Source organism: Pongo abelii, chromosome 16 (genome assembly GCF_028885655.2).
Source record: "Pongo abelii isolate AG06213 chromosome 16, NHGRI_mPonAbe1-v2.0_pri, whole genome shotgun sequence".
NCBI classification, from domain to species: domain Eukaryota; kingdom Metazoa; phylum Chordata; class Mammalia; order Primates; family Hominidae; genus Pongo; species Pongo abelii.
The window spans coordinates 28,333,717-28,361,605 of record NC_072001.2 but is presented as its reverse complement, the minus strand read 5'-3'; the positions used below and the strand labels follow the sequence as shown (position 1 = coordinate 28,361,605).

Sequence of the window (27,889 nt, the reverse complement as noted above, 5' to 3'; positions counted from 1 at the left end):
CAGGTGCATTCGCTCATGTCTCCGTGGCAGGGTCGGGACTCCTGGTCCCGCGATTCTGACCGGTGCCTCACAGCCTAGGTCCTCCAACGTCACAGGGCGGCCCGCAGGAAATGCGCCACTGTCCGGCGCGGCCAACCAGCTCGTGGTGCGCTGTGGGAAGGTTACAGGACGGAGGGGGGATGGCGGCGGCGGCGGCAGCGGCAGGCAGGGGAGCGGGGAGAGGGGGCCAGGGTGGGCAGATCCTGTTTGCGCCTGCGCGGGACGGGAGGATTTGGTGGTGCCCTTTCCCTCTGCTATTTCCGTTTCCGCGCTTCCAGCGGATCTGTTCCGCTTATGGTGCCCGCTGGGAGTGTCTTATCAGCCGCTTATACCGCGGAAACTTTAACCTGCGTTTTCCCGTAGAAATTTTCGTCTCTAGGTTTTGTATCATTGTCTTGGTTCTTTCTCTTGTATTAACTTTGTTTTAACCTAAGGTTTCTCTTTCCCAAAAACTGTGGTGTTTCTTTACAACCTCTTTTTATAGTTACATAAACATTGCAAGAACCATGATTTTATATTCTTCCTTTTCAGTATTAATAACTTCAATGTCTTTTTTGCATTTGTCTGAAAATTTGAAATATTTTTCAATTTACTGAACTGATTATCGTTTTGTAAATATCGGATACCACTTTAATCATTTGTGTATTGGCCTTAAGAGTCTCTATTTATTTTTAACTTTTCCACCAACATACCTTTAATCTGAGAGGTGTTGTAGGGGCTTCAAGGTCAAACTTTCCCCACAGTCATTATTTTCATTATAAAATACCGTGTTTTAAGAAAAAATGTACAAGGTTGAAAGAAGTTTCTCTACTACTTTATTTTTGTTTTTTTATTTTATTTTATTTTATTTTATTTTGAGACGGAGTCTCGCTCTGTCACCAGGCTGGAGTGCAGTGGTGCGGTCTCGGCTCACTGCAACCCCCGACTCTCTGGTTCAGGCAGTTCTCCTGCCCCCGACTGCCTGGTTCAAGCGATTCTGCCTCAGCCTCCCGAGTAGCTGGGATTACAGGCACATGCCACCACGCCCAGCTAATTTTTGTATTTTTAGTAGAGATAGGGTTTCAACATGTTGGCCAGGATGGTCTTGATCTCCTGACTTCGTGATCCACCCGCCTCGGCCTCCCAAAGTGCTGGGATTACAGGCGTGAGCCACCGCGCCCGGCCTCGACTATGTTTTAAAACAGTGGCTAGGCCATGCTTTTCTGTGTATCCTTACTTCCCTTATTCCATCACCTCATCCATCACTTTACAACTGATCATGCAATTACAAAATTATTTTACTAATCAGATTAAATGTGTGCCTTCCATTTGAAGAAACAAGGTCTACTAAAGGCTTAGTTTTCCCTAGGACACTGGGAGAATACAGGATCTGGTTTCCAGTGCCACAGTGGTGATCACACAGGAATAAACGGGACACAGGTCAGACAACAGCCAGAAAGACATCTGCCAGTATATGTTTCCTGTGAGATGGACACCTGGTCCCAGGTCAGACACAGGTGTTAGAGCGTCAGCTAGGTAAAAGAAGTAACCTGAAAGAGACACGCTGTGAACAACTATGTCCAGCTCCCCTTCATTTCCCATTATTGGAGGGCTGCTAGCTGCTCTGTTACTAGGACCCAGATTTAGTTGGGGCCTCTCAGAACAGGTCAGAATTGACCTATGCACAGTACCTGTTGGAGTCTGGATGAGGGCCATCCACTGAAAGTTAGTGAATCAAAGATTTAAGATTGATCTGAATGCAAATAGGTCTCTGTCAAACAACTATACACATAATTGCCTTATTTTATACTTATTGAAATAATCCTTGTAAAATTATGAAGGCATAAGATTTACTTGTTATAAAAATGAAGGCAATAATGAACGTAATTCATAAATGAATTTGCAAATATCTTGAAATTCCAATTCTGATTTTTCCGAATTAGATTTTGATTCAGAGTCATCGATATCTTCACACCACCCTCTGTGGCATGAACAGAGATGGTAATGAAGCATTTCTTAGAAAACAAGGCTGGACCACTGTGTGATTTCCACCTTTCTTGCTGACACCATTCTGCATGTTTTGATGTAAGTGATGTTACCAGAAGGAAACAGCAGAAGGTTGCAAAACAAGTGCAAACAATGAAAGCCATGTCATGGCTGCCAACAGGCTAATAGTGATTGTAACAACACTTGACAAAATAATTTTTAAAAATTATTCAAATATGATAACTAATAACGATACGGAATTATCAAGGGAGCTCCATTTTTGTTTTTTCTGAGATGGAGTCTCTGTTGTCCAGGCTGGAGTGCAGTGGCACGATCTCAGCTCTCTGCAACCTCAAGTATTTCTCCTGCCTCAGCCTCCTGAGTAGCTGGGATTACAGGCAGCTGCTACCACACCCAGCTAATTTTTGTATTTTTAGTAGAGACGGGGTTTCACCATGTTGGCCAGGCTGGTCTTGAACTCTTGACCTCAGGTGATCCACCCACCTTGGCCTCCCAATGTGCTGGAATTACAGGCGTGAGCCACTGCTCCCGGCCTCAGGGAGCTCTATTAATGGAGGTGAATCTATGAAACAAGAACATCTTCCTTCATCAAGGGAGTAAAACTGTCCAGAAAAAAAGTACAGATGAGGTAGAAGGAGCCTGGTCTATGTGTTTATCTTCATGGTGGATTGAGAATAGGGAGGCTGGAGAAGAGGCTGAAGGGAAGTCAGGGCTCACTCCTGTCCTAAAAGCAAAAGGGAGCAAAAGAAACATGTTCATCTTCAGATTCACACATTCTTTACTTTGAAAGAAAATTTAAGTTTATTAGGAAACCATATCGGTGAGGAGTTTTTATTTTTTTGTTTTCTTTGTTTGAAACAGGGTCTTATTTTGTTGCCCAGGCTGGAGTGCAGAGGCATACACCGTTCACTGCAGCCTCTACCTCCTGGGCCCTAGCAGTCATCCTACCTCAGCCTCCCATGTAGCTGGGACCACAGGCATGTGCCACCAAACCTTGCCTATTTTTTTTTTTTTAAAGACATGTCTCTCTTTGTTGCCCAGGCTGGTGGGGGAAAAGTTTTAGAGATTCATTAAATCATTTGTGAAATTTAAAATAAAGGAAAATATTGTTTTGGGTTTTGCCCAGTACATGTTTGGGGCTCATAGGTGAACAACAAAGACAAAATAACCTCTGATATTTCAGTCCAGTAGTGATTCAAAGACTGTAACCCAAATCTCAAATGTAGGAGTTAGAGCAGCTCTTGGGAGCTGAGAGCACAGGCATCAGACCTGAAATGGAATGGACAAGGAAGGCCGCTAGGAGGAGGAACATTGGAGGAGATTCTGGAGAGTGCAAAGCAGTGAATCTGGAAAACAGGAGAAAGAGAAGAGGAAAAAATGTGTCTGTGGCACAGGCCAGGGCATGAGAAGGGGACAGTGGATTAGAAGGACTGCTGGGATTAGCAATATGTAAGGAGGGCAGGAGCGGGAAGGGCAGACCATGGAGAGGCTGTGCAGGGGAGAGTGGACAGGTCAGGAAGTGATACAGGGCCGGCCAGCCCACTAAGGAATGCATTTGTTGTGCTGGTAGTTCAAATATCTGAGTCTCGTTCCTTGCAACAGTACCTCCAGGTCAGGAAGAGTGAGGATAGCCTCTGTGTCTGAGGAGATCCCTGTGCATTATGAGGAATTGGTTCTAGGAAGAAGGGAGAGTGAAGAGGAACAGAGAGGACCCTCCAGATCCAGTACAGGCCAACTAAGGGAGCTTGGATGCTCCTGTTCGTGTCCCTTTCTCCATCACTCAGACTCGCCCCATCCCACCCTGAATGCAGGTTCCTTTCCCCTCAGTTATTTTGTGCGTCTCAGATGATGACATATATTGTGACTTTATTCTATCACATATGACTTTTACATTATATCATAGAAAAAGTTACCTATATAAATTACTTAATGGTGGATTAGTCATAGTTAAAATGTTGTCACCTTGGTAAACAAATGAAATTATCACACTTTAGTTTTTCTTCGTTGATCATTTGTGAAGGTTAGTGTCTCCTCATTTCATGGATGTCACAACTACATGTTCTTAAGTAAGGTGTATGCTTGGGGTGTTGTGTTTTCCCTGTTAATGTTGGATACTCCAGTGTTCAGCAAACTATAAACCTATCAACACACATTTGAAAAATCCAGTTGTTTTGTGTTTTATTTCGTGTATCCCGTCTTTACAATATTATATCTTTTCTTCTGCTTACTTTAAATTTAATTTGCTCTTCTTTTTCTAGGTTCCTAGGATGGAAACTTAGGTGATCATTGGGCATCATCACAGGGTCTACCTGCCAAATCAGGTCTTCTTCATTCTGCAAAAGTTTCTCAGTCACCACTTATATTTCATGACTTTGACCCTTGTGAAAATACCAGTCAGATATCTCGTGGAATGTCCCACAATGTGTATTTGTCTGATGGTTTCTCATAATTAGACGAGAAACAATGCGTAAATTAAACATATTTTTCCAAATTAGAAAACAAGAAAAACTGAATAACATATTAGTTAGAAGTATTAACATAGGGCTGGATGTAGTGGCTTATGCCTATAATCCCAACACTTTGGGAGGTGAAGGTGGGCAGATTAATTGAATCCAGCAATTCAGCAATGCAAGACCAATCTGGGCAACATGGAAAAATGCTGTTTCTACAAAAAATGCAAAAAATTAGCCAGGTGTTGCAGCATATGTCTGCAGTCTCAGCTACTTGGGAGGCTGAGGTGAGAGGATTGGGAGGGTGGCCTGAGCTTGGGAGATCAAGGTGCACTGAGCTGTGATTGTGCCATAGCACTCCAACCTGGGCAAGAGAGTGAGAACATAGCCCAACAAAAAAGAGAGAAAAGAAAAAACAACAGAGAAAAATAATTTTTAAAAATCAGGTAATGACAAATAGGGAATTCCAAATATATTGCTAATGGTCTGTTAAGCTTGACAGTGCTTTTAGAAAACTTGTTCTGTTTAAAATAGTGTTAGACTCACAGAACAATTGGTAATATAAAGAGTTTACATATACCACACACAGTTTTCCTTATTATAAATCTTAACATTAGTGCACTACGCTTGTTACAATTAAGAACCAATGTTAAACATTATCATTCACTACTATCCATGCTTTATTCACATGTCCTTAGTTTCACTTAATGTCCATTTTTTGATTCTGGAATCCTATCCAGGATGACACATCACATTTAGATGTCATTTCTCTTTAAGATTCATAAGCCGTTGACACTTCCTTCAACTTTCCTGGTCTTTCATGACATTGACATACTTCATTAGGAAGTTGTCTGATTTTTTATTTTTTTTTTGAGATGACACTAGTTCTGTCACCCAGGCTGGAGTGCAGTGGCGTGATCTCGGCTCACTGCAGGCTCCGCCTCCCAGGTTCACGCCATTCTCCTGCCTCAGCCTCCCGAGTAGCTGGGACTACAGGCGCCCGCCACCCACGCCCAGCTAATTTTTCATATTTTTAGTGGAGATGGGGTTTCACCATGTTAGCCAGGATGGTCTCAATCTCCTGACCTCGTGATCTGCCCACCTCGGCCTCCCAAAGTGCTGGGATTACAGGCGTGAGCCACCGTGCCCAGCCATAGGTTTTCAAAAGGAGGACTACACAGGGAAATTGCCATTCTTATCACATCATACCAATGTTACATACTAATAGCATGTCGTATCATGTTGACCATAATTTGATTACCTGTTTGAATTATTTCTTACCAGATTCTTCCACTGTTAAATTGCTATTTGTTACACTTTCTGTGTCGTACTTTTGAAAAGAAGTCATTAGGCTTAGTAAGAAGTGGGAAGTCATTTTTCACCTCCTTATGGGAAGAGTATCTGCAAAAATAATTTGGAATCCTTCAACATGTGGAATGTGTCAGTTTTCCTCCATTTGTTTTATATATTTTTTCACTCATTTATTTATATCAATATGCAAACATGGATATTTATTTTACACTTAAATTTTACTAGTTTATTTTGTTGTTCAAAATTTTCTACTCTTGGCCATTGGAAGGTCTTTTAATTGGCTCCTGTATCATTTTCGTATACACACTCCTAGTATAATGGCATGAATCCATTTATGAGGCTAAAGCACTCAGGGCCTAATTACCTTTTAACAGCCCCACCTCTTAATACTGCTACAGTGGCAATTAGTTCCCATATCAGTTTTGTAGGGGACAAAAATTCAAACCATAGCAAGAACATAACAAAACCATTTTTAAAGACAATAATGCATTTATTTATGCAAAAATTGGCCATAAACAGCCACCTTTATATGTGATCATATAGATCACCATCTACATGATAAGAAAGACAAATGGAGAACTAATTGGATAGAAAACTGTTGTGAATTAAAGTATTAGGTTTGGAATACAACTTTTTGGGTTCATTGCTCGTATTTCTTAGAACAGAAATTCTCAGTGTACAACTTTAACTCTGAAGAAAGCTACCCATCCAATGAAGAAGTAGCAAAGTGACTGTTTGCCATTTCTATCTTCCTTCTCAATAGATTTATTGAAACATAGCATATACATCACCTCTCCACATTTGTTGTATTTTTGTTATTTCTAGTTTATTCTTGAGGTTTCTCTTTAACACAGTGACTATTAATTCTAGCCCAGTTGGCCAGGAGCGGTGGCTAACACCTGTAATCCCAGCACTTGAGGTTGAGGTGGGTGGAACGCTTGAGCTCAGGAGTTCAAGACCTTTGGGCAACGTGGTGAAACCCCATCTCTACTAAAAATACAAATTTAGCTGGGTGTGGTGATGGGCACCTGTAGTCCCATCACCATACTTGGGAGGCTGAGGCAGGAGAATCACTTGAACTTGGGAAGCAGAGGTTGCAGCGAGCCGAGATTGTGCCACTGCACTCCAGCCTGGGTGACAGAGCGAGACTCCGTCTCAAAAAAAAATAAAATAAAAATAAAATTCTAGTGCTGCTCAAGAAGCCTCTAGAAGATTTGTTCATGGATGTTTACATTGTGCATTTCAGGGTACACTTTTTTAAATCTTATTTTACAGCCAAATACATAATTATCTGATTTGTCAGTGATTTTATTCTCCATTGTGAAATGTAAAGTAATGATGCAACCTATAATTGATGTAAATAATTTATTTTGCAATTACTATTTATGTCAGTATCGGCAAATACTACATTCATTTGTATAGATGATATTAATCTACAGGTTTTATGGATTATTAGTTCATTTCATCCTCACATCATCTCAAGAGGTTGGCACTAGTTTTACTCCCAATCCCCTAGTGAATTTGATCTAAAGCCCTACAAGAAAGGAATGGATGAAACTTGAGTTTGACTGAGTCTATCTTTGAAGTCTTTACTTACATCAAGTGTTTTAGAATATCTTTTTTTGTATGGAAAATACATTCTAGGACCAGATTAAGAAATGTTACTCTAGGGTCAGGTGCAGTGGCTCATGCCTGTAATACCAGCATTTTGGGAGGCTGAGGCAGGCAGATCACCTGAGGTCAGAAGTTTGAGACCAGCCTGGCCAATGTGGCAAAATACCATCTCTACTAAAAATACAAAAAAATTATCCAGGCATGCTGGCGGGCACCTGTAATCCCAGCTACTCGGGAGGCTGAGGCAGGAGAATTGCTTGAACTCAGGAGGAGGAGGTTGCAGTGAGCTAAGATTGCACCATTGCACTCCAGCCTGGGCAACAGAGCGAGAATCTGTCTCAAAAAAAAAAAAAGTTATTCTACCCCGTGAAGTCATGTTCCCAAATTAGATGTAAATCCTGTGTTAAATTGATTTAATATTTAGTTCTAAGATCCACCTAGGAATGATTTCACGTGTAATGTGAGGTTATAGATCAGATTTTATTTTTCCCTGTGGATATATTTCTTGAGATATTTATTGAAAAATCCACATTTCCCCAATTAATCTTATAAATTATTTGTGTATATATGCATGTGTCTGATTTGCTGTCTCCTTTTTTTTCCATTAGTTTATTTCTCTGTGAAAATATCACACTATTTTAGTAAGAAACTTCATTTAACACAAGAATTTTCTCTCTAAGGCCTTCTCTTAGCCCAGTGTGCTATTATGTAAAGAAGAAAGAGTGAAAACCTCTATGCCTTGAACCTACACCAATATTCTCAGTTGTCCCTTGAATAAAGAGGAGAATTTAGAACTCACTTATTACTGATGACACTTAGGTCTTTAATGTTCTTGTGAATCTTAGACAATCCCCCCAACATCATTCCCTGCTTTATTTGCTTAGTCCATTCTTGGTGGATTTTATGAGATGTCAACACTCCTCATTAGGATTCCCTCCTTCTGAAGCCTTTGGAATTTTCTACCCACCCAGCAACCACCAGAGGTGGCAGAAACCCCTGCAGACATCCTTCTTGCGCAAGCGCAGTTGTACCATGAATGCGGTCCTCCTGCTGCAGACCACGCCCACCAAGGGCTGGGCCACATCCACTGCAGCTGAGCTCAGAGCCTTCTGTGAGGTCTGCAGTGGCAAGGCCAGCTGCCCCCTGTCTTCCCTCTGGAGCTGTTTGAGGAATGCAGTTCTTTTGCATAAGAAAGGCTTTTCTCTCCAGTCATTCTGCTTGCTGATCAAGAACACTTAACAGCTTCAGGCTTTACTGGTAATATTCATTCTTGCTTTTGTGTTTTTGTTTTAAGGTCCAAATATCTTTAATACTTGTATGCAGTTTTCTTTTTTTATAATTTCACATAAACATCATCTAAAACCAACTTCGCATGTTCGCATTATGTATTAACAACTTTCGTTTTTGTATTTAAAAATACATTCATAATCATTTTTTCAAAATATCTTGTCAGTTATTTTCATCTTTTCCATCATCATTCTTTACCAGTGCAATGGAAATACTAGTTTTATTAGGAAAAGCAGATGTCACGCGCTTTTTAGTGTTGTTGAGAAATTTCCTATGAAACATCTCTGGTTGAAAAGGAGAGGAACAAAATTTTATGTGAGGCACAAGATCAGATATGCTCAGAATTGCATGCTTTAATAAAGGCTGTGATTATTTGCATTATATTGTTTAGCTTGTTCTAATTGTAAAAGGTAGACAAAGAATTAATTTGTGTAGACAGAACATTGCGACTCCCATTCTAAATGTAGAGACGGTCACTCTGCACTGCGCAAATAGGAATGTCGTCATGTTGTTTGCTTTTCTCCTTACCCAAAAACTGTAGACGTTGGCTGGAGTCTTTGATTTTTTTCCCAACTTGCTTTTGTAATTGTTGGCATGATGTTTGCACAGATAACCAATAATATAGATATATATTTTTTTCTTACTATTTGATGAATGATTAATATTTTGGTTTTTTTTTTATGTTTTCAGTGAATCAAAAATATCATTCAGAAAATGTTGTCATCCATATCCAGGTAGCATATAGTTTTATAATCTGATCTTGTAATAAGGAAATTACAGTTCTTATTGATTTTCTATTATTAGCATTTTTTAAGTTTTCATGCTTGTGAGTATTTGGGAATTTTTTTTTTTACTCTGTCAATAATTTGACACCTTTGTATTGGTCATCTTCTGGGTCGATATCTGTTGTTTAGGCTGAACCTTTGACACTCCTCTGAGGTAGTTTTTATGTGAATTTGTAACCACCCAAGGGATTCACCTTGCCAGCTGTCTAGACAGAGCCGATTTATCAAGACAAGGGAACTGTAATAGAGCAACAATTCACCCAGAGCCGGCTGTGCAGGAGACCATAGTTTTATTATTACTCAAATCAACCTCCCTGTAGGGGGATCAGGGATTTCTAAGAATAATTTGGTGGGTAGGGGGTTGGAAAGTGGGGAGTGCTGATTGGTCATGTTGGAGATGAAACCATAGGGAGTGGAAGCTGTCCTCTTGTGCTGAGTCAGTTCCCCGGTTGGGGCCATAAGATCAGATGAGTCAGTTCATTGATCTGGGTGGTATCAGCTGATCCATCGAGAGCAGGGCCTGCAATATATCTCAAGCACTGACTGAGCTTAGGTTTCACAATAGTGATGTTATCCCCAGAAGCAGTTTGAGGCAGTTTAGAGTCCTGCAGTCTCCAGCTGGATGAATCCTAAACCGTAATTTCTAATCTTGTAGCTGATTTGTTATTCCTACAAAGGCATGATGGAGGGGGGTTGTTTTGGGAAAGGGCTGTTACTGTCTTCTTTTAAAAGCTAAACTATAAACGGAATTCCTCCTGAAGTTCGCGGGGAATGAACAACGGCAGCTTAGAGGTTAGAAGCAAGATGGAGTCGGTTAGGTCAGATCTCTTTCACTGTAATAATTTTCTCAGTTATGATTTTTTGCAAAGGTGGTTTCAAATCAATGGCTTAGTGTCCTGGGTAGTGAAAATGGAATTCCTCAACCTGAATTGAACATGGATATCCTCCTGAAGAAACAATTCAGGGCTCCAAAAAGTAAACCAGGAGCCGGGCACAGTGGTCACACCTGTAATCCCAGCACTTTGGGAGGCTAAGGCAGGTGGATCATAAGGCCAGGAGTTTGACACTAGCGTGGACAACATGGTGAAACCCTGTCTACTTAAAAAAAAAATACAAAAATTAGCCGGGCATGCTGATATGCGCCTGTAATCCCAGCTACTCGGGAGGCTGAGGCAGGAGAATTGCTTGAACTTGGGAGGCTGAGGTTGCAATGAGCCAACATCAAGCCACTGCACTCTAGCCTGGGTGACAGAGAAAGACTCTGTGGGGTATGATGAGGTTTCTCTTCAAATAGCCTGATCAATCCTTTATTCTTTAATTCATAGTAACCCCCACCCCCACCCCCTTTTCCTTTTTCTCTTTTTTCTTTCTGCCTTTGTTGCATGCCTGGACACGCCACAGTACCAGGCTTATCAGTACCAGCTCACATTCCTTTCCTTATTTGGAAAGGAGACTAGCTCTCTAGCTCATTGCAGACACCCCTTCCCCTTTTCCCCTCTCTCCCTTATGTGCCCACCTTATCTAAAGAAAGTTCAAATGTCTAGCCAACCAGGATTAGTTCAGACTGTGTGACCTGACCTCCACCAATGGAGAAAGGGTACAGGGGCAGGACTTGGGTCAGGAATAAAGACTCTTGTGCCCCTTTGTTCTGGTGTGCTTTCATGGCGACTGGCCAAGGAGAAGCACCCCTCTGCGCAGAAGTAAAATTGCTTTGCTAAGAATCCTTTGTTTAAGTGTTCAGTCTCCCTTAGGATTTTGAGCATTATTCCCAACCATTCAATCCAAAAAAAAAAAAAAATAGACCAGGATTGATTTAGGGCCTGTATTATAAATTGTACAAATGCCAACAGGATTGTATTCCACTAGAGGAACATATTCTCTAGTGAAGGAAGCATTCCTGCAGGATGAGTCCCTGAGACTCACTAGCAAATTTCATACAAGTAATGAAATCCTCAATCTAATGGAATAAAAACAATTCCAGGGGCATTTGTTAAAGATGTATAAGATGTGAGAAACCAACAGACTAACAGCATTGATACTTTATGGATATTTTTATTCCAAATTAATAGATGTGTTACAGGAAAAGGGTCCTGATCCAGACCCCAAGAGAGGGTCATTGATATTCAGGGCCAGTCTGCAGAGTAAAGTGAAAGCAAGCTTACTAAGAAAGTAAAGCAAAAAAAGAGTGGTTACTCCATAGTGGTTAGCCTAATGTTTGGGAAAATCATCCACAGAAAGCCTATTTTATCATAAAGTGTTGAATATCTCATGCAATTTATTGAATACTGTACTGAAACAGGAAAACAGAAAGATTGGACACTCAAAGTATAGTTTCCATTAATGTGTGTTGCTTTCATTTAATTTAAAAATTTTAAGTTGAATCATAGCAAGTGAGGAAGCCCATATATTATAAAATGTAGTAAGTTTACCAGCCACAAATAACAACAAATCATAGGAAATGCAGGGATTGGGTTGAGGTGAGGTGGTTCAACCTATTATACCCATTTCCTTCATCTCTAATGGGCTGCCCTTCATCCTTGGGGTTGTTGCAGGGTGGCTGTGCAGTGCAAAGGCACAAGAATTGCTTGAACCTGGGAGGTAGAGGTTGCACTGAGCTGAGATTGTGCCACTGCACTCTAGCCTGGGCAACAGAGCGAGACCCTATCTCAAAAATATACATAAATAAAAGGATAATATGTCTATCAAAGTACAGTGATGCATTGCTTAATCATGGAAATACCTTCTGAGAAATGCATTGTTTGGTGATTTCATCTGTGTGCAAACATGGAGAGCATTACACAAACCTAGAAGGCATAGCCTACTACACATCCAGGCTACATGGTACTTACTATTGCTCCCAAGCTATAAGCCTATAAGCTTGTGACTGTCCTGAATACTATAGGCAATTGTAACACAATGATAAGTATTTAAACATATAACCTATCTAAACATAGAAAACGTAAAAATATGGTATAAAACAAAAAATATTGTTCAGTTGTATAGGGCAGTTGCCATGCCTGGAGCTTGCAGGACTGGAAGTTCTTCTGGGTGTCAGTGAGTGAGTGGTGAGTGAATGTGAAGACCTAGGACATTACTGTATGCTACTGCAGACTTGAGAAACACTGTAAACTAAGGCTACACTTAATTTATTAAAAACTAAAGTAATTGTGCTATGACATTGTGACAGCTTTGACATCTCTAAGTGATAGGAAGTTCTCAGGTCAATTATAATCTTATGAGAGTACCCTCCTATACGTTGTCTTTCCTTGACAGAATAAAATATCATTTTGAGAGGCATGACTAATAAACACATAAGAGTTGATTTAATATTTATTTTAAAATCCCTTCCATAGTTATAAAAGCATAAGTTTTAGTCACATCAAAATATAAACAATCTTGAATTAATTCATAAGTAAATTAATAGATATCTAGAAATTGTGCTTATGATAGTTCTAAACCAGACTTTAATGCAGAATCTTGGATATCTTAATCACACTGTGTGGCATGAAGACTGATGGCAATAAAACATTTCTTAAAAAAGAGGCTGCAGCATTTTCTGTGCAATTTGCACCATTCCTGTTCACACCTGTTCTGTAAGTGTTGCTGCAGGCGATCCCATAAGAAATGACAGCGGGTTTCAGCACAAGTTCATGCAAACAATGAAAAGCATGTCATGGCTATCACTAGGCTAACAGCTATTGTAATAAAATTTGAAAAAAAAATAGACTAGAAATGATGAAATATGACAATAACATTGGAAATATTTATCAAGGGAGCCATATTAATGTAAGCGAATTTTAGAGAACAAAATACTTTTCCTAGGTCTGCAAGGACAAAACTGTCCAGAAGAATAGAAGAGGGACAGATGAGGTAGAAGCAGCATGGCCCATGAGAGGGGCTCTGCAGTGCATTGAGGGTGGGGAGGCTGGCAAAAAGGCTGGGCAGAATTAGGGCTCACATCCTGACCTGAGAACAGAAGACAGCACAAGAAACAGGTTCATCTTCAGGTACAAATCCTCTTCAGATTGAAAGAGAGATGGAGTGTCTAGGGAAGTAGGCAAGCATTTGGGTAAGGAGAGTCACTGATTCGTTAGTGAAACACAACAAAAAAATAAAATCTTCTGTGTTGCTGTTTGTCCGCTTCATGTGTGGGGCTCACAGGGGAACAACATAGACAAAGTTTCCAAATTCTCAGGTGTTTAAGACCAGTGAGGATTCAGAAAACTTAACAAAAACTCAACTGCAAGTGCAAGAGCTGCCCTTAGGAACTCAGGGGACAGGCATCAGGCCTGGGATGGGATGGACAAGGGGGGCCTTCAGGAGGAGGAGCATTGGAGGAGATGCTGGAGAGTGAGGGGCAGGGGGTCCACTCGACAGGGGAGGGAAAGGGAAGAGGAAACAGTGTGTCTGGCACAGTTCATGGCATGAGATAAGGGCAGTGGGTTGGAAGGATCGCTGGGATGAATAATATATGAGGAGGCAGGAGTAGGAAGGACAGACCATAAAGGGCCTGGGCAGGGGAGGGAAGACAGCTCTGGAAGTGATGCAGAGGCTGCTCCCTGAGGACTGCATTCTGTGGGGAGGAGTTCGAATGCCTTTTCTTCTTTTAAGTGTTACTCACAGTCCATGAGATCTAGTGACAAGGAAGACAGTTGGAACAAGTAAGGATAGTCCTTGTTTGATGGGAAGGAGCAGTAGCATTACCAGGAGGGATTGGTGTTGGGGAGGGGCAAGGGTGGGGAAGGGCAGAGAAGTTTCTGTCCCCTCAGCCATTTTGCAGATGTAGGTTGGATCACTGGATCACAAATTCACAGTGGCTGGCTCACGGCCACCTTGCATCACAGGGTGAGAGCGGCCTCACAGGAAACTGCAGATAAGAGGGGTTCCCAGCTGCACAGAAGAAGGACCCCAGGTAACTTTCAGTCAAGGTTGGCAGGGGGCTGCAGAGGTTGCAGCAATGATGGTGGTGGGCAGTGTGCAGCCTTGTAGGGCACCGTCTCCATGGACATACAGATTTGCGCGCATCTGTGTCTGCATGTCCTCTTCGGTGTTCTGACATTCTTATAAAATCCTCATGAATTTCTCATTGTTCTGAGACCATAACATGTATTTTGACTTTTTTCTACCACATGTACCCTTCCTTGTGTACCTAGCAAAATTTACCAAAATTCCTGATTGGTGGATTATTCGCAGCTACAGTGTTTTCCAACTTAATAACTAAACGAATTGCCCTGCTTTGTATACTTTTGCTTAATCATTCCTGAAGATTCGTGTCTCATTTCAGGGGGAGCCACCCCTGCATGTTCATAAGCAGGAGTTCAGTTTAGGGTGTTCTGTTTTCCTAGTTAACTGTGGACACATCTATGTTCTGGAAACTATTCAACTCTCAATACTCATTTGAAAATTCCAGTTGCTTTATCTTTTACTTAGCTTTCACTTTATTTACAGTACTCTCTCTTTTCTCCTGCTTACTTTGGATTTAGTTTGCTCTACTTTTAAGTTTCCTATGGAGGAAATTTAGATTATTGATTTTTAGATGTTTTCTTTTTCTTTTTTTAATTTTATTATTTATTTATTTATTTATTTATTTATTTTATTTATTTTTTTTTTTTTGGAGAGGGAGTCTCGCTCTGTCGCCCAGGCTGGAGTGCCATGGCACGATATCTGTTCACTGCAAGCTCCGCCTCCCAGGTTCACACTATTCTCCTGCCTCAGTCTCCCTAGTAGCTGGGACTACAGGTGCCCACCACCACACCCGGCTAATTTTTTTGTATTTTTAATAGAGACGGGGTTTCACCACATTAGCCAGGATGGTCTCGATCTCCTGACCTCGTGATCCACCCACCTCGGCCTCCCAAAGTGCTAGGATTACAGGCGAGACCCACCGCTCCTGGTCCTTTTTTTTTTTTTTTTTTTTTTGGTGGAATTTTGCTTTTGTCACACAGGCTAGAGTACAATGGCACAATCTCGGCTCGCTGCAACCTCTGCCTCCCGGGTTCAAGCGATTCTCCTGCCTCAGCCTCCCTAGTAGCTGGGATTACAGGCGCCAGCCACCATGCCCAGCTAATTTTTGTATTTTTTAGTAGAAACGGGGTTTCACCATGTTGGTCAGGCTGGTCTCCAACTCCTGACCTCAGGTAATCTGCCCACCTCAGCCTCCCAAAGTTCTGGGATTACAGGTGTGAGCCACTGCGCCTGGCCAATGTTTTTTGTTTGTTTGTTTGCTTTGTTTTTAATAGATACATTTTCCCCCTATGCTCCCTCACTGCATTCTGCAAATTTTGATAAGATGCATTTTAATTTAAACTTAGTTCAAAATGTTGTTTAATTTTCTCTTGAGATTTCTTGCATCATGTGTTATTTAAAAGTGTGTTAGTTAATCTCCATGTATTTTGAAGTTTACCAGTTCTGTGCCTTTTATTGATTTCTATCTTAATTTTATTGGGGTTTTAGGGTATATATTTGTTAACATGAAAATCATGAGATCTATAAATTTGGAAAGAAAAAGAGCTATAAATATTCTTGAAGGTAGCCCTACAGCATGTATACTGAACAAACATGCATGTAACCTATGACCCATGTTCACTTGGTGTGGAGACTGAGCTTTTTTTTTTTTTTTTTTGAGACAGAGTCTTACTCTGTCCCCCAGGCTGGAGTGCCGTGGTACCATCATGGCTCACTGCAACCTCTGCCTCCCGGGTTCAAGCGATTCACCTGCCTCAGCCTCCCAAATAACTGGGATTATTGGCACCTACCACCATGTCCAGCTAATTTTTGTATTTTCAGTAGAGAAAGGGTTTCACCATGTTGGCCAGGCTGGTCTTGAACTCCTGACCTCAGGTAATCCACCCGCCTTGGCCTCCCAAAGTGCTATGATTACAGGTGTGAGCCACCATGCCCAGCTGAGACTTAACATTTAAATGTATTACAGTTAGGCCCTACACACAAAAGCCCCTTTCAGGACACAAAGACAGGCAAGTACACAATCTCTATAAACCAGTCAGACCCAGTCCATGTTTGGTGGGCTCTTATCAGGAGAAAGTTACTGATATCAGTCTCTTGTGCGATCAAGGCTGTAGCTATCGCTGGTGGAACAGAGGCTGGAGTTAGCATCTGGCGGTGGATGAGCTGCAAATTGTTTTAAGATTGTTTATGTGGAAGTCAGTGCTTGCTTAGCTGCTAGAGAAAAAGATAAACCTCCTGTCACTTAGAACATAGTTTATTCTTCAACTATAGGGGTGAGTGACTTAACCCTTGCCTGTCATGGCCTTAGGTCTTGTTTATAATTTGATATCTTATTGCCACCAAGAAGAGTTCATTCCTTCATTCTTATGATCTCTATTTTAATATGAATGCTTGTCAGTTGTTGTGTCTAAACTGCAAAAGAGACAGATGATAACGAGGCATGTCCCACTTCCTGTCCCATCATGGCTGGAAACTCAGTTTGTACAGTTTCCCTGGGGTCCTGTCTGTTCAGTCAGTTGGGGGGCTTAGGATTTTATTTTTAATTCTCATAGAGGAGTGTTGAAGTCACCGACTGTAATAGTGGATTCATCTATTTTTCCTGTTTTAACGGTTTCTGCCTCGTAGTTTTACGTTCTGTTGCTACATGTTAGAATTATTATATCTTCTTGGAAAATTGACCCCACTATTATTATATAATGCCTTTCTATTTCCCTGATCATTTTTCTGACTCTATAGTCAGCTTTTTCTGAAATTAATATAGCTACTCCTGCTTTTTCTATTTGCTTGCTATATTTTGTTCCATCTATTTACTTTCAGTTAATATGTGTCTCCATTTTTATTAAATAACAGATAAAATGAGATGTATGTACTATGTATAACATGAGGTTTGAATAATAATGTGCATTGTGGAATGGCTAAATCCAGCTAATTAACATGTGTATCACCTCACATTGTTATCATTTTTGTGGAGAGAACACTTTCTGTCCACTTTTTTAGCATTTTTAAAAATAGACACAGGCTCTCCCTCTGCACCTAGGCTGGAGTGCAGTGGTTTGATCATAGCTCACTGCAGTGTAGACCTCCTGAGCTCAAGCAATCCTCCTGCCTCAGCTTCCTGAGTAGCTGGGACTACAGGTGCACACCACCATGCCCAGCTAATTTTTAGCGTTTTAAAAATAAGACTGTATGTTTTTAACTAGAGAGACCATATGGTACAATAGATCTCTTGCAATTATTCCTCCTTTCTGACTGAAATTTTGTATCCATCCACAAACATCTGCCCAACCCCACCCTCAACCCCAGGCTCTGGTAACTACCATTCTACACCCCCACTTGTATGAAATCACATTTTTTAAATTTCACATGAGTAAGATCTTGAGGTATTTATCTTTGTATGCTTAACATTTCAGTTAACATGATGTACTCCAAGTTCAACCATGTTGTTGCAAATGACAGGATTTCCTTTTTATATGCCTCAGTAGTATTCCATTGGGGATACATATATAATTTTCTTTGTCTGTCAACGGACACATACGTTGATTCCATATGTTCACTATTGTGAACAATATTAAACACTTCTCATTGAGGAGTGTTGAAGTCACCAACTATAATAGTGGATTCATCTATTTTTCCTGTTTTAACAATTTCTGCCTCATAGTGGTTTGAACAATGCTAAAATATACATGAGTGTAGATATCTCTTCAACATACTGATTTCATTTTCTTTGGATATATAGCCAGCGTTGGGATTGCTAGATCTTATGGTAGTTCTATTTTTAATTTTTTGAGGGGCCTCTATACTTTTTTCAATAATGGCTGTACCGATTAACATTCTCATCACCAGTGTGCAGGGGTTTCCTTTACATCCTCACCAACACCTGTTATCTTTACTCTTTTTGATAATAGCCTTGTAACAGGTATAATGTGATATCTCACTTTGATTTTAATTTACATTTCCCTATATCTGTCTTTATATTTAAATAAGTTTTTTTTTTTGAGAAGGAGTCTTGCTCTGTCGCCCAGGCTGGAGTGCAGTGGTGCGATCTCAGCTCACTGCAAGCTGCGCCTCCCCGGTTCACACCATTCTCCTGCCTCAGCCTCCCGAGTAGCTGGGACTACAGGTGCCCGCCACCACGCCCAGCTAATTTTTTGTATTTTTAGTAGAGACAGGGTTTCACCACGTTAGCCAGGATGGTCTCGATCTCCTGACCTCGTGATCCACTCGCCTCGGCCTCCCAAAGTGCTGGGATTACAGGCGTGAGCCACTGAACCCGGCCTTAAATAAGTTTTCGCTAGAGAACATATGGTTAGGTCTTATTTTTTGATCCACTCCAACAATCTGTGTCTTTTCATTGGTGGTTTTGGACCACTGACAGTCAACGTGATTATTGATATAGCAGATTGATATCTACCATGTTTATTTCTGCTTTTCATTTGCTGCCCTTGTTCTTTGTTTCTCCTCCTGTCTTCCATTTGTTTGCTTCCCTTTATGGTTTTAATTGAGAATTTTATATGATCCAATTTTCTCTTCTTAGCATATCATTATATTTTCTTTTTATTTTTAAATATTTTAGTAGTTGCCATATGAAATAAAAACTTTTTCATATTTTAGTTGATATAACAGATAACAGTTTGTTAGAAACAAAAATTGTAGCCATTTATTTGATAAGGTATTCTTATGTTTATAGTTTGAGTGTGTGTGCATGTATATGGGTGTGTGTGTATATATATATATATATACATACCCATATACATATGCATGAATGCTCATATATAAATGCAATGAATGACAGCAATAGTACAAATTACCAAAGGTACAAATCAGTATTGTTTCCTTATTATAGGCAACTCACACTACTTGTGAACTGATAGAGTGTTATTTGAAAGGGAGTTTGAATTAACTGTAAATTTAGGGACTGGCTATTGGATTAAGGTCCTCCATTCCTTGGCTGCCTGTTGTCCAGAGGCTGCATTCAGCTCCTTCCCATGTTGGCTTCTGCCACATGGCAGAATGCTCCATCAAAGCTACAAGGGGAGAGTTTCCTAGCAAGACAGAAATAATGATTTTACATAGCATAATTACCCATGTGATGTACCTTCAGCTGTGCTCTATTCTGTTGTTTCAAAATAAGTCAAGGTTCCTGCCCACACTTACAGGAAGAGGATTAGAATGCAAGGTTGTGTTCACCAGCAGGTAGGAATCACTGGGTGCCAATCTAGGGTCTGCCTGCTGTGTCAGATCTTCTCCAACCTGCAACAGTTTCTCAGTGTTCAATTATTTTGTATAACCTGAATTCTTTTGAAAAGTACCAGTCAGGTATTTTGTGGAATGTCCTACAAAATGGATTAGTCTCATGGGTCTCATTATTACAATAGAGATATGCATTAATTTAGACACACGTATCTGGGTGTTAAGAAAAACTGAACAATGTATTACTTAGAAATGCAAAAGGAGAGACCAGGTGCAATAGCTCACACCGGTAATCCCAGCACTTTGGGAGGACGAGGTGGGAGGATCACTTGAGGCCAGGAGTTCCAGACTAGCCTAGGCAACAGAGCCAGACCCTATCTCTAACAACAACAACAACAAAAATTAAAAATTAGCCAGGCATGGTGGTGCACACCTGTGGTCCCAGCTACTAGGGAGGCTGAGGCAGCAGGATGTCTTGAGCCCGGGAGATCGAGGCTAAAGTGAGCCATGATCACACCACAGCGCTCCAGCCTGAGCTACAGAGTGATACCCTGTCTCAAAAAAAAATGGGGATATGCACTCAGGGGTATTCAACAATATTGACAAGGTTTGGCTTATTATACTGGGAAGGGAATTTATAAAAAAGAAGCTTGTTAAATTTTAGAATAGTTTAGATATACACAGCAGTTGCCAAGATAATACAGATCATGTCCTTATGCTTAGCATATAGTTTCCCTTATTATTATTATTATTTTTTAATTTTATTTTTATTTTTTATTTATTTTTTATTATTATTATTATTATTATACTTTAGGCTCTATGGTACATGTGCGCAACGTGCAGGTAAGTTAATCCCTTACATTAGTGGGTGATATTTGTCACAATTCATAATTCAGTAGTATACATTATCCTTCTCTATGATTCACATTTTATTTAGAATTTTTCTTCTACCTAATGAACACTTTGTGTTCCAGGATCCCCTCCAGGAGACCACATCACATTTAGAAATCCCATCTCATTAGGTTCCTTCTGCCTGTGACAGTTTCTCAGACTTTCCTTGTTACTGATGACATTAACATCCCCAGTTTGGGATTTCTCTGACATTTTTCTCATGATTATACTGGAGTTGGGTTTGGGGAAGGAAGATCACTGAGAGAAAATGCCATTGTAACCATATCATATCACGGGTGTCTACTATCAACATGATTCACGCCTGTCAATGGCAATTTGATTACCTGGACAAGGTAGCTTTTGTCAAATTTCTTTACTGTAAAATTATTTCTTTCTCCACTTTCCCTGTTTCACTTTTTGAGAATAAGTCAGCATACATAGCACATACTTAAGAACAAGAAATTTATGCTCTACCTCCTTATGAACTGAGTACCTAAAACAAGAGTTGAGAACTCTCTACTATATACAGTTGGCCTGTTTTCCACCATTATTTCATACCATTTATTTATGCCATATTGAATATGATATGAAATTATACATACTCCTTTATTTCATTGCTCAAATTGTTCCATTGTTGGCCATTGGAAGGTCTCTCAGTTGGCTCCTATATCATTTTGAAATAGCCACATTATTTTGGTTAGATTTTGCTTGTTTGGTGGTTCAATTGTAATGTTTCATATTTTCTTACTTTCAGGCACTACAGGGTCCTCCAGGCCAATTGTGTTTATTTTGTGCCCAAGCCTGGTACCCATCATTTCTTCAAGGGTCCTAGTTTCTTTTGTTGGAAAATGGCTTTTAAAACAAAGATACAGACCCAGGTATATTCGTTGATACTGGGTCATCTGTCGATTTGAGGAGTAGTCAGCTGACAAAACAATGAAACGTACCTGCATATACTAACCCACACATATGCACGTATGTGTAAATATTTCCTCATGTGTTCATATATAACTTGATTAACTTAAACATAAATTCCTACTAATGTCTCCAGCACTACATGAATATAATATAACCTGAATCAATCTCCCCATTCCCACTACTTGGTTGTAACCCCCACTCTAACAGTGAGTGAGTTGGCCTTGTTAACTTAATCACCAAGTTACAGGCTACATGCATAGTGGCTTCAGAATTGTTAATCCACACTGTCATGAAGAACAACGTTACCAGCTAAAGTACAGTGCTCATAGACAACTCCTTGGACCTTTAGATGCAGAATCTTCACTTTGTACCCAAGTTACTTAGGTCAGTTCTTTCCCCCGCCTCCCAGCTTCCTTTAGTGAGGTTATATCATACATTTCTTATTCATTTTTCTTATTTTCTCTGTATTCCTCCATGGGATCCCTCAACCTACAAATAATTTTTTTTTTTTGGTTTTTTGTTTGTTTGTTTGTTTTTTGAGATGGAGTCGTGATGGAGTCTCACTCTGTCACCCAACCTGGAGTGCAGTGGTGTGTTCTTGGTTCACTGCAGCCTCCGCCTCCTAGGTTCCAGCAATTCTCTTGCCTCAGCTTCCCAGGTAGCTGAGATTACAGGCACGCACCACCACGCCCAGCTAATTATTTAGTATTTTTAGCAGAGATGGGGTTTCACTATGTTGGCCAAGCTGGTCTCAAATTCCTGACCTCAAGTAATCCACCCACCTCGGTCTCCCAAGTGCTAGGATTACAGGCATGAGCCACCATGCCTGGCTTACAGATAATATTTTTAATTTCTGTACATTTAGGTTCACTGTTTGTATTATAAAGTTATGCAGGGTTTCAAAAACAATTTGATGTAGCGACTATGCAGGAAGGTTTTATTACCCTAAAGAAATTCCGTCTACTTCACCTATTTCACTGTCCTCCTTGGAGAGTCCCTAGTTAACATTAATCAGTTTACTATCTCTATTATTTTACCTTTCCCAGTGTGTCATATACGTGGAATTGTACAGTCTGTCATCGTTTCAAACTGGCTTCCTTAACTTAAAAATATGCCTTTAATTTTATGAAGTATATCTTACGGTGATTTAGATTTGCATTGCCAAAGGACTAAGGATGTCGATCATCTTTTTATGTGCCCTTTGGGGATACATATTCTTTGAAGAAATGTCTATTTATACAATTTACCCATTTTTAGTTGGTATTTGTCTTTTATTTTTTGAGATGTGACAATCTTTTATATATTCTGAACAGTAGACCCTCATTACCTATATGACTAGCAAATATTTTGTCTCTTTTTTCTTTTTTTTTTTTTTTTTTTTTTGAGATGGAGCCTCGCTTTGTCGCCCAGGCTGGAGTGCAGTGGCGCCATCTCAGCTCAACTGCAAGCTCCGCCTCCCGGGTTCACACCATTCTTCTGCCTCAGCCTCCCAAGTAGCTGGGACTACAGGTGCCCGCCACCACGCCCGGCTAATTTTTTTGTACTTTTAGTAGAGACGGGGTTTCACCGTGTTAGCCAGGATGGTCTCAATCTCCTGACTTCATGATTCGCCCACCTCAGCCTCCCAAAGTGCTAGGATTACAGGTGTGAGCCACCGCGCCCAGCCTTTTGTCCTTTTTTTAGGGTTGTTTTATACTTCTTGATAGTATACGTTGAATGACAAACATTTTTAAAAATAGATTAATGTATCTATTTTTGCTTCTGTTACTTGTGTTTTTTTGTGTTATATCTTAGTAACTATTAATTTCAGACCATGAAGATACATTTTTAAAATACCTTTTTTTTTTGAGACATGAGTATCACTTTTGTTGCCCAGGTTGGAGTGCAGTGGCACAATCTCAGCTCACTGCAACCTCCGCCTCCCGGGTTCAAGCAATTCTCCTGCCTCAGCCTCCCAAGAGGCTAGGATTACAGGTGCCCGCCACCACACTAGGCTAATTTTGTATTTTTAGTAGAGACAGGGTTTCACCATTTTGGCCAGGCTGGTCTCAAACTCCTGACCTCAGATGATCCACCCACCTACCATACCCGGTCAAAAATAAATTTTTTTTGGAAAATATAGTTTAGGCTGGGCGCAGTGGCTCATGCCTGTAATCCCAGCACTTTGGGAGGCCAAGGCGGGCGGATCACCTGAGGTTGGGAGTTCGAGACCAGCCTGACCAACATGGAGAAACCCCGTCTCTACTAAAAATAAAAAAATTAGCTGAGCGTGGTGGCGCATGCCTGTAATCCCAGCTACTTGGCAGGCTGAGACAGGAGAATCGCTTGAACCTGGGAGGCGGAGGTTGTGGTGAGCTGAGATCCTGCCATTACACTCCAGCCTGGGCAATAAGAGTGAAACTCCATCTCAAAAAAAAAAAAAAAAAAAAAAAAAAAAAAGGCTGGGTGCGGTGGCTTACGCCTGTAATCCCAGCACTTTGTGAGGCTGAGACGGGCAGATCACACTGTACTCCAGCCTGGGTGACAGAGCGAGACTCTGTCTCAAAAAAAAAATAGTTTTCCCCATTGAATTGCCTTGGCAACTTTTGCAAATCCATAGACCATAAATGTCAGGGTTAATCTTTGGACAGTCACTTATATTCCATTGACCTATATCACTCTCCTTATGCCAGTACCACAATGTCCTCATTACTATCACTTTATATTGTTTTGAAATCCCATAATCCAACTTTGTTCTGCTTCTCATTACCAATGTGGTTCTTTTAGATCTCATGAATTTCCATATGAATTTTAGAATCAGCTTACCAATTACTCCCCGCTTGCCCGCAAAAAAAGCAAGAGGGATTCCCATAGCAGAACGACATCACTCTACTGGACAGCAAGAGGGTGTGTTCAGGAACCATACCTAGTCTACAAAGCCATGGGACTACATACTACACTCCCAGGGACAACCACAAAATCAAGACTCTTCTTTTGTTTTTGTGTTTTTTTTTTTTTTGGAAACGGAGTATTGCTCAGTCACCCAGGCTGGAGTGCAATGGCACGATCTCAACTCACTGCAACCTCTGCCTCCTGGGTTCAAGCAATTCTCCTGTCGCAGCCTCACAAGTAGCTGGGACTACAAGCACCCACCACCACGCCCAGCTAATTTTTTGTATTTTTAGTAGAGACGGGGTTTCACCGTGTTAGCCAGGATGGTCTCGATCTCCTGACCTCGTGATCCACCCGCCTCGGCCTCTCAAAGTGCTGGGATTACAGGTGCGAGCCACTGTGCCTGGCCGACTCTTCTTTTTATGGTCTGAAATCACAGAGTATATTCTCCACATCTCATTCCTACCTTCAATGAGGAAATCAGTTCCTGGGATCTGATGACCTGGAGTGAGAGATGCAGCTGATCTAGACCACATTTCTCACTTCTGAGATCAGAATAGCAAATATATATGTACTAGTAATTTGGACATTTGCAATTCAAGAAACCTCACACCTCCCAGAGCGTACTTCATTCACTCCATGAGAAAAAAACAAGCTCACTTAAATATTCATCTTCAGAAAAAAAAAAAAAAAAGGCGGCCGGGCGCGGTGGCTCATGCCTGTAATCCCAGTACTTTGGGAGGCCAAGGCTGGCAGATCACAAGGTCAGGAGATCAAGATCATCCTGGCTAACACAGTGAAACCTGGTCTCTACTAAAAATACAAAAAATTAGCCGGGTGTGGTGGCAGGCGCCTGTAGTCCCAGCTACTCGGGACGCTGAGGCAGGAGAATGGCGTGAACCCAGGAGGTGGAGCTTGCAGTGAGCCGAGATCGCGCCACTGCACTCCAGCCTGGGCGACAGAGTGAGACTCCGTCTCAAAAAAAAAAAAAAAGAAAAGAAAAGGCAGAGTGGCAGACCAAAAATGAGCCATATGCATTGGTGGTATAGTGGTGAGCATAGCTGCCTTCCAAAAACGAGCCATATGTCAATCTGGAGTAGGAGTGACCAATGTCAGAGTGGAAAATGAGGGCTGATGAGCTTTGGTTATCAGGCTTTAGAGTAAAGGTGGTAGATGCAAAACTGTCTATCCACCGTGGGTTTATACTGATAAGTGGGCAGTAAATGAAGGAATAGGGTAATCAGCTGATGTTAGAGTGCACCTTTTAACAATGTTCAAGTACAGATGCATCTTAAAATTGACATTGTAAAAACAAAGTTTGCCAGAATCTAGTCATAATATGGCTGTCCTTGTCTGCACATGCATGAACTTGATCTAAAAACCTTTGATTGACATCTTCCAGTGATATGATCACCATCAAAACTTACAGAGGTGCTGTCAGTAGGTTGAATAGATAATCTCACAAATAGGAGAGTAGGACTCTGTCAAGAAATGTGATGTCACCAAAGTTCCTGATTAGCAAAGATGATGATAATGTGGGGAAAATCACGGACAGGGTGTGTTGAAGGTGATTCAGAAGAGTTTGATCTGAGTGACAGGAATTTTAGGAATGCTGTTGTTAGTGTATTCTGCTTATATTTTCCATCTTTGTCATCATAAAGTGATATGACTAATACCTGCATTTATAGTAGTTGAAAGTTTTTTTCAGTAATAATATAAAATTATAAGTGATAAGATGTATTTGTCCCTATAGTCTACGAATTTATTCCTATATTGTGACATAAAATAATGATGCATTTTACAATTGACTCAAATAATAACTATTTCAATTCCTTAGAAAACACAGCATTAGAAAATGCTGACTTCGTGTTTAGTATAGATGTGCTATTAGTCTACAGGTTTTAAGTATTATTAGTTCATTCAATTCTCACAACATCAAGAGGTAGGCAATATTACCACTCCCAAGTTCCAGTTGTGAATCTGAGCTAAAGCCTTACAGGAAAGGAGTAGAAGAACCTGAGCTTGACTTTGTCTGTCTCCAGAATCTTTGTTTACATCAACTATGTTAGAATATCCTTTCTTTTATATGATAAATACATCCTAAGTCTAGTTTCAGAAATTGTCCTTTACACAATAGTCATGAAATTATTTTTCTCAATTTCAATCTAAATGCTACATTAAATTGTTTTTACGTTCAGGTCAATGAACCATCTGGTGATCCTTTTGTAGGTAATGTGAGGTCAAAGGTCAGATTTTTATCCCCCACCCCAAAATATTCAATTTCCTAGAACATTGATAGAAAAATCAATTTTCCCCCCATTGAACTTTCTTTAATATGTATATATAAGAGTTTTCCACTGGGCATGGTAGCTCACACCTGTAATCCCAGCAATTTAAGTGGCTGTGGTGTGAGGACTGCTTGAGCCCAGGAGTTTGAGAAAGGCCTAGGCAACATAGAGAAACTGTCTCTACAGAAATAAAAATTTTAGGCCGGGTGCGGTAGTTCATGCCTATAATTCCAGCACTTTGGGAGGCTGAGGCGGGCAGATCACCTGAGGTCAGGTGTTCAAGACCAGCCTGGCCAACATAGTGAAACCCCATCTCTACCAAAAATACAAAAACTAGCTGGACATGGTGGTGCATGCCTGCAGTCCTAGCTACTCGGGAGGCTGAGGCAGGAGAATCGCGTGAACCCGGCAAGCAGAGGTTGCAGTGAGCCAAGACTGTGCCACTGCACTCCAGCTTGGGCGACAGAGCAATACTTCATCTCAAAAAAAATAAAGAAAGAAAGAAAAAAAATTTTAAAAATAGTGTTCGACACTCATTCTACTTGCTAACACTATGCAGCTTCAAATCTTGCCTTTTAATATTTGTTTTTAATTTGTCTTGCAGACTAATGTCTTTATCACTTGTGTACATTTTTTTCCTTTGGCCACATAAATATCATCTACAACCCAAAATACATTTCTCCTTTATTTAAAGCACAAGTCAAGCAGACGTTCAACAAATAGGCAATAAAAATCAGATTAAAGGTACTGCAGGTCCAGGAGCTGTGGCTCATGCCTTTAATCTCAACACTTTGGGAGGCTGAGGTGGTGGATCACCTGAGGTCAGGAGTTTGAGACCAGCCTGGCCAGCATGGTGAAACCTCTTCTCTGCTAAAAATACAAAAATTAGCTGAGTGTGGTGGCATGCGCCTGTAATCCGAGCTACTCAGGAGGCTGAGGCAGGAGAATTGCTTGAGCCCAGGAGGCAGAGGTTGCAGTGAGCTGAGATTGCTCCACTGCACTCCAGCCTGGGCCATAAAGCGAGACTCCATCTCAAAAAAAAAAAAAAGATGCTGTAGTAGGAAAGGTGCATTACTCTGTTGAAATCCACAAAATGCATGAGCATACAACCCAAATTTAAGTGGTAATTGAAGGTTTCCTGGAAGAGGTAGTTTGTGATTGAATAGATGAAGAATAAGTAGCTGAAAACCATGTAAATTAGAGCTAATAAATGCAAAGGATGATTAGTATTGAGGTAGAGAATGGGAATGTATAGAATGCAAAAAAAATTGAGACATCGCAAGGAGAGCAGCAA

The 27,889-nt window shown here is 40.7% G+C and overlaps 1 protein-coding gene and 1 long non-coding RNA gene across 2 annotated transcripts in view; both read left to right on the top strand.

Annotated features, from left to right (window-relative positions):
- The first annotated feature begins 271 nt into the window (after positions 1–271).
- On the top strand, positions 272–6,038 carry LOC129050416 (uncharacterized). Its single transcript, XR_008514042.1, has 3 exons — positions 272–418; positions 1,962–2,103; positions 4,284–6,038. It is a non-coding gene; the product is annotated as an uncharacterized LOC129050416 (long non-coding RNA).
- Positions 6,039–8,514: 2,476 nt separating this feature from the next.
- Positions 8,515–27,889, top strand: part of SNRPN (small nuclear ribonucleoprotein polypeptide N) — a 165,125-nt gene continuing 145,750 nt past the window's right edge. The window contains 1 exon segment of the mRNA NM_001134099.1: positions 8,515–8,657. The gene's annotated coding sequence lies outside the window, so the exon portion shown is untranslated.